This window comes from Berghia stephanieae, chromosome 7 (assembly GCF_034508935.2).
Source record: "Berghia stephanieae isolate SIO BIC M18660-M18661 chromosome 7, UCSD_Bste_1.3, whole genome shotgun sequence".
In the NCBI taxonomy this organism is placed as follows: Eukaryota; Metazoa; Mollusca; class Gastropoda; order Nudibranchia; family Aeolidiidae; genus Berghia; species Berghia stephanieae.
The window spans coordinates 21,474,970-21,483,473 of record NC_088366.1 but is presented as its reverse complement, the minus strand read 5'-3'; positions in this window follow the sequence as shown (position 1 = coordinate 21,483,473).

Genomic DNA, 8,504 nt, shown 5'->3' with positions numbered 1-8,504 from the left:
ATTCTATAACTTTTTACTATCCCATTTTCTTCCTTTTTACTGGCGCTGATATAACCTAAATGTGTTGCAAGCGCCGTAAAACCCTTAAAAAACAAAACAAAACATATTATTATTATTTATTATTATTATTATTATTATTATTATTATTATTATTATTATTATTATTATTATTATTATTATTATTATTGTGATGATGATTATTATTATGATGATTTATTATTATTGTTATTATTATTATTATTATTATTAATTATTATTATTTATTATTATTATTATTATTATTTATATCATCATCATCATCATCATCATCATCATCATCATCATCATCATCATCATCATCATCATCATCATCATCATCATCATGTAACTGGTTAAACATGACATTTAATTAATGAAGCCATTTTGATCGGGTGGTTGGATGGGAGCATCACCCTTGAATCATATACCTATGATGTTCGCATGGGTGTAGATCCGATAGTGATGTCGTTTCTTCTTCTCTTTACTAGCCTATCCTGCTTCTTTGGTTTGTGATTGTATTTTTGACAGGGGATATTTTTTTTCTGTAAATCTTCTGCCTGTTTGTTCTTGGTTATTTATAATTTAGCTTATGATATCTTTAGGTTAATGGGTGGGGTTCCTGACCTCCCATAGTGGGCAGGGGGGTACATACTGTGTCTTCTATCCCCTTATAACTGTTTTCCAACATGCTTTCTGTCTTTGTCTTGGAATGAGATTACTTGGTTTTATCCTGGCCCTAGCCGGAGTCCTAGCTCGGAGGAAAACAGTCAAATGCATAGTTATTGTTTTGGGATATGAAGTTTTTTTCCTTGTAAATCATCTCTCTGTTATGTATTATTATAATTGTTATTTCCAATGTATAATGTAAGCATTTGAGTGTATTCCTCTTTGTTGGATTTTGTGCTTGTGTCCGGATGAGACTTATAGGTGATCTCAAACTAAGTACATTGGTGGTATGCTCTTGGAATCTACATCTGATCCCTATTAGTTCCTAGTTCCCCTACGTCTTACTATTTCTTGGGTGCTTTAATTGTAATTCTAGAACTTTTTACTATCCCATTTTCTTCCTTTTTACTGGCGCTGATATAACCTAAATGTGTTGGAAGCGCCGTAAAACCCTTAAAACACAAAAACAAATCTTTAGGTTATGATTTTGATTTACATTTGTACTATTTTTGTTAGATTGCTTGTTTTTTTTTGTTTCAGCGGTCTCTCATATAACCTCAATTGTGTTGGAAGAGACCTAAAGCAACAAACAAACAAAAAAAAATGCCATTTTGAAAATAAATAGATATGTATCACTGCTCAATATGGCCTCCATCTCTATTTGTTGGAGTTTCCTTAAACCCCCCCCCCCCCTTTTAAAAAATTGAATTATATCATCGTTATATCGTTACCTACGGATTGAATTTCTCATGGAACAGACAAATTAGCCTTTGGGTCAATGGAATCGTCTTCACTTCGCAGCCTCGCTTTTTTTTCTACTTCTATCATTTCCACTTCTATCATTTGTCCATTCTAAGTGTCTAATGGGGCAGGTGCAGTGAAACTCTGAATATTTTGGGTTCCTCCATTATCTTCAGTTCTTTACTGGTGCTAATATTACATTGACGTATATTAACAGCCGCAAAAGCCCTTAAACTTAAAAAGAGGAAGAAAGATTATAGATCTACGGACATGTATAACAAATATATATATTAAAAATTGTGCTTTGTTATACTATCTCTGGTAAGCCTTCCAAGGTGGGCCGAGTAGTCGCTCTCTCTTTCTTTTATCCTCCTATACGTGGATGGAGTTCCTGACCTCCCGTAGAGGGCAGAGAGGTAGACTTACTACGTCTTCTATCCCCTAATACCTGTTTTCCAATTGCTTTCTGTCTTTGTCTTGGAATGGGATTAATTAGTGTTGTACTGACCCTGGCCGGAGTCCTTGGATGGGAGGGAAACAGTCGAATGTACAGTTATCGTTTTGGGAGATGATGTGTTTTTCCTTGTAAACTCTTATGTTATTTATTTATTTATTTAAAACATTTAACATATGATTTGTAAACATTTTAGTGCGTTCCTGTTAGTGAGATCTTGTGCGACTTTTAGCACAAGTGGTGAGACTTTTAGGTGATTTCAAACTAAGTATACTGATGGTGTGCTTTTGGAATCTACATCTATCTGTTCCTTATTTAAACCATTCCCCCTTTATTTTACTTTTTCCTCAAGTCCTTTTAATTGTACATCGAAAATGATTTTACTTTCCAATTTTCTTTCTTAATACTGGCACTGCACGCGTTTCCTATTTGAACCAATTCCCCTTTGTCTTACCTTTTCTTGGGTGCTCTAATTGTAATTCTAGGACTTTTACCTACCCATTTTCTTCCTTTTTACTGGCGCCGATATGACCCTAAAGTATTGCAAGCGCTATAAAACCCTTAAAAACAAACAAAACAAATTACCCGTTTCGTCGAATCCGGTCCAGAGACACAACAACACGACTCGAATCTTTTCAAGGGACTAAACTCGAGTATATTGTTCTCTTCTCGAAACATTATTGTTGTTATCTAGACTGACCTATATCTCTCCTCACTGAAGTGCCAAACTTGATGGTGGCTATGAAACCATCCTTAGTGCGGAGGAAGACTTTTGAAGCTGGGTTGAAGAATCGAATTTTAGAGGTGTAGCCATACGCTACTACTACTACTACTACTACTACTACTACTACTACTACTACTACTACTACTACTACTACTACTACTACACTACTACTCACTACTACTACTACTACTACTATATACTACTACTACTACTACTACTAATACTCCTACTCCTACTACTACTCCTACTACTACTACTACTACTACTACTACTACTACTACTACTACTACTACTACTACTAAAGTGCCGGCTGCTTCATCTTAATTATTTACTTCGTGCGGTCGGTAATATATTAATAGCGCTTTACCTAAATATTTCTGCGGATTAAAAAAAAAAAAAAAAAAATTACTCGAACCGAGGTGTATACATAATATATTATGCTGGTCTGACATCCGAGCCTAGTTTAACATTGTTGTAATGGACAATATATTAGATTCCCATTACAGCAACAAGGCCATAAGGAATTGGGTTATCAGACCTGCAAATAAGTGAACGTAGACTAGACTCGAACCCATTAAATTATATTGTTTAAACTGAATTTTGAATTTGGAGCATGACACCAGGTGCCATTTTTGAACTTTTCTCAATATCAGCTCACAGCATTAATTTCTTGAGTAGAGTTGCGGCTATGTGGTCTTGTGGTATGACACTCGCTTTCCGATCGGAAGGTCCTTGGTTCGAGCTTCGGTCGGTGCATAGTTGAGTCCCTGAAAAAGGATCTTTACACACATTCTTTTACCGTACGCAGGTGTAAAATGAGTACCTGACCGCCAACAGCGTTGTCTCTGTCGGGAAAAAAAATGTAATATCGCATAACAGTCGTCATATCTCGTTCTACATGTTGTAAAGCTCTTTGTGAGCACATTTAGTGGATATTGCGCTATATAAAATCTCAAGTTTTTTTGGGGTTTTTTTTTTAGATCACACCTAAATCAACAACATACATTTGTTTTCAAAAGTGGTACGTACAGTCTTCACCAATGGGAATGGGTTTTCCCTGGTCCTGGCGGGGATCTTTAGCTGAGAGTGAGGCAATCAAATAAATAGTCACTTTTTTGAGAGATGATATTTTACCCCTTGTAAATCATCTTTCTATTATTTACGATCATAGCTTAAAACAAAACAAAAACATTATATATATATATATATATATATTATATATATATAATATATATATATATATATATATATATATATATATACATTTCAAGTATAATTATTTTTATTTAACTTCTACAACATTGCTTCAAGCGTTAGCTCTCATCAACTCACGCCTGAAACAATATTGTAGAAGTTAAATTATAATATAAATAGCTCCTTTTATAAAAAAAAAGCTGAGCCCTATTATTTCATGATTTTTGTTTTTAAAAACAAATAGAGAGATACAAATTTACGTTTACAAACTTTATATATATATATATATATATATATATATATATATATATATATATATATATATATATATATATATATATATATATATATATTGAACCAGTTCCCTCTGTCATGTTTCTTCTTTGGTGCTTTTAACTTCAGGTCTACAACTTTTTCTCCTTCATCTTCCTTTCTACTGTCGCTGAAATGAGCAAGCGATGTAAAACAAGATAATAATAAGATGATAGAACTTTTTGTCCAAAGAAATGGAAACTTATTTTTGTTCACATTGATGCCAATATGAAATACGATGGTAATATAGTGGTCACAGACACGTGCACCCCACCCCACACCCACCTAAAAACAAACATATACTCAATTTTGGAGTATCTCATCTCATCAAAACGAAGAATTCTGCCATTGAAGGGACAGAATATTTAGGCAATGAAGGCAGACAAATCCCCCGAAAGTTGTCGTGACGCCAAAATGTACCGCGGTTATTGACGTCAAATGATGACATCAAATTCATTTAATGAAATGACGTCACAGAATACTGAATGCGTTGGCGACAAGATACGTAACTGAAAGCGATCGCTTTAAGGGATAATATTACGACGCAATAACCGATTCCGAGGCCGTGATATAAAAACCATTTTCCTTATCTAGTTAATATTAACCCTTGCACGAGACTGGATTACTTTCGACATCTGATCTTTTACATTTTAAATTCATTCCTAAACCGTTTTCACCAAAAAAAGCAGTAACTGGGATGGGACGCTGGTTTCATTGCAGTTGTGGTCTACTAGTTTCCTGACTAAAATAGAAATAAAATACTTGAGCTTTTATAAAACGTAATATCCACTAAATGTGTTCAAAAAGCAAGTTACAATAGGCACAAAGACATCAACAACACTTGGCATGTAAAAACGAAACGTGATGCCTGTCAAGTGCTTTTATAATAATCTATTTTTCGTCAGATACTAAGCTGTTTCCGACCAGATATTATTTTTTTTACCTGAGTGTGGTGAGAGAATGTGAGCAAAGAGCCTTTTCCAAGGACTAAACATTGGGCCCCAAGAGCGAAACTCGAACCAGGGGCCCACCAGTCTGAAGGCAAGTAAGTGCCCACAAAACCGCACATTTTCATGCTATACTGACTCAGACTCTGCTTCTGTCTTTAAGGAGTTAATTCTCAGCTGGGGTTGAAAACCGCAAAACAGGAACAAAAGAATATGTGGGTGGGTGCAAGACAGAAATTTAGGATATTGAACAACGTTCTGTGTATGTTTGAAGAGAGTACGAGTGAGGGTTGTCAAACATTTTTTTAACCCCTTGCTATATCAGCTTATCACATTTTAAGTTTCAATGCCGTTTGTTTAGGCATTTGTCCAAATAGGACATCAAATCTTCAAATCAATATTATATCCTTTATGGAGAGAGAAAGAGAGAGAGAGAGAGAGAGAGAGAGAGAGAAAGAGAGATAGATAGATAGATAGAGAGAGAGAGGGAGAGAGAGAGAGGCAGAGAGATAGATAGAGAGAGAGAGAAAAAGAGAGAGAGGGGGAGAGAGAGGGAGGGAGAGAGAGAGAGAGAGAGAGAGAGAGAGAGAGAGAGAGAGAGAGAAGGTAAAGCAAGCATATGTGACTTGAATAAAAACCAATTACCCCTATGAATAGTAGTAACAGCAGCAGCAGCAGCAGTAGTAGTAGTAGTAGTAGTAGTAGTAGTATTAGTAGTAGTAGTAGTAGTAGTAGTAGTATTAGTAGTAGTAGTAGTAGTAGTAGTAGTAGTAGTAGTAGTAGTAGTAGTAGTAGTAGTAGTAGTAGTAGTAGTAGTAGTAGTAGTAGTGATAGCTGTAGTGGTAGTTATAGGGAAAATACAAACTGAAAAACAAAACAAAACAAAAACAAAACAAAAACAACACAAATCAAAAAACAAAACAGAACAACCCAGTTGTCATCGTAGTATTAGGAATCTCAAATCCTGCACTCAAGTTACTGCCAAAGCTGGAAGATGTTTTCATAATATTATAGAATGTAGTATCATAAATAGTTTTATTTGAATAGAAATTAACCATTTAGAGTTACAAAGTTTATCCAATCTTAGGCTTTCGCCAATAAAAGAATATGTTTACTCAAACTACCTGAATCTCAAATTTGGTAAATTTAACTGCTTTTATTTCAAATTCAATTTTGGAGTCTAATTCGTCCTACACCCCCCCGCCCCCCCCCCCCCCCCCTAATACTTGAGCATTTATATAGCAATAATAACCGCTAAACGTACTCAATGCGTTTCAAAAGGGGTCCCTAGCCAACAGCAATACTTAGCATGACATAACAAGACATGACACCCGTTAGGCGATATTACAAAATAGCTCAGTTGATAGAGCACTCGCTTCACACGCAAAGGGCCAAGAACAATCATGAGAGAACTTTTTATTTTAATTTGTGAGCTCCTGTCCAACCAGCAGCAATTGTATTGATGGTATCTGGGTCTGTTAGATCTGGTGGAAAGCACTTTTCGATAATCTAGTGTCCCATTCAAAGGGTAGTAATTAATGCTATTATCTATTTACGTTTAGAAACCGTGATAAACACCGGTTTCATGGGAATAAATGGGTCTAAAGCTGTTGTTCTCAAACTGGGCGATATTGTCCCTAGGGGGCGATGAAAGCAAAATTTGAATTTGGAAGGGGTGGGGGGGGGGGGGGGGGGGCGCGATGAAGTCTCACTGGGGGACGATGATCAGGAACTCCATAGGAGTTATTTTAATTTTTTAAGCAAACCTCACATCATAGGTATTTGTTCCAGCTATACGGGAAGCTATTAAGATTGTTTTACACAAAGATCATGAATCAGTAAATGAAGGCTTTATCTTCAAGTAACAGCACAATTCAAAGGCGAATTGATGAAATGGCGAGAGAAGCTGAGGCAAGGCCTTCTATAGATAGTATGCACTTGGCTAAGAAGCTCATAACATTGCCATCCGGAAGTATAACGGACCAACACACAAAATTATGTGTATCCATGAACGTTTATAGTCGGGTTAATACAGTTCAGTGAGAAATACCCATGAACGCGGATGGCAAAAAACAATAACAAAGACCTTTGTGACGTCATCTTCGAACTATCTATATAGCTACTATAATATAGTTATATAGTGCGTTATATTATAACTCTATAGAGGGCCTTGGCTGAGGTCAATTGATTCAGCTTTTGAAAGTGACCAAATTCAACCTTCAGTTGGACGAGTCGACTGTCAGCAACGATACTGCTCTACTGCAAATTTATAAATCATTTTATACAAGGCAATCGCGTTTGCCAAGAACATCTCTTTGCATGCGCCTTAACTACAGACAACAAGAGGGCAACACATACAAAACTGTTCGCAATTTTTTTTCGAAGATAGGAAATCCCAATCACAAACGTTGAAGTGTATGCCACAGATGGGGCAACCGCAGAGCATCTAGTTGAACGGTGTGTTGTGACGAAGCTTCCGGGCGTGTTCGCGGATGTGGTAGGGACTTTGCTGATTGGGTCGATCTTCATAACATAATAGTGTGAGCACCATAAGAAGCTGCTGGCATGGTAGGGCGCTATCGTGGCTTTTCATCATTTTTGAAAGAGCCTGTGCCAAATATTTTATTCACAAACAACACATTGTGGCTCAAAATCTTACCCAGCCATTCATTGCATGCACAGTTAAAAGCGCACGTACTTTTATTCTCTATTGTCTTCTGGCACTTTTCTATTCACTTCATATCTTGTTGTTACCAACATAAGTGCCTGCTCCACTCACTTTTCTGAATTAAAAATTCACCCCATACACCGGAGCATACTCAATGTCTCAATCGTTTCTATGTTATATGTTTGTGTTGAGAATATTGGCTATTAAGCTTAACTGCTGGTCAAAATTATTCGCGATGGTGGTGTACGAACGAATCGGCGGTCTCAAGAAGTGGGTGAGAGAGGGATCTAGTAATGACTTTGAGTTTGAAACGAATATTTTTGTGTTCGTTGATAGCTCACACGGTAGAGCCACGCTCTCACCTGCCAGGCGGAGTTGTCGTACCAATAAGGTCGCAGGTTCGAACCCCACCACCGCCGCGAAAAATTTTTATTCTCTATTGTCTTCTGGCACTTTTCTATTCACTTCATATCTTGTTGTTACCAACATAAGTGCCTGCTCCACTCACTTTTCTGAATTAAAAATTCACCCCATACACCGGAGCATACTCAATGTCTCAATCGTTTCTATGTTATATGTTTGTGTTGAGAATATTGGCTATTAAGCTTAACTGCTGGTCAAAATTATTCGCGATGGTGGTGTACGAACGAATCGGCGGTCTCAAGAAGTGGGTGAGAGAGGGATCTAGTAATGACTTTGAGTTTGAAACGAATATTTTTGTGTTCGTTGATAGCTCACACGGTAGAGCCACGCTCTCACCTGCCAGGCGGAGTTGTCGTA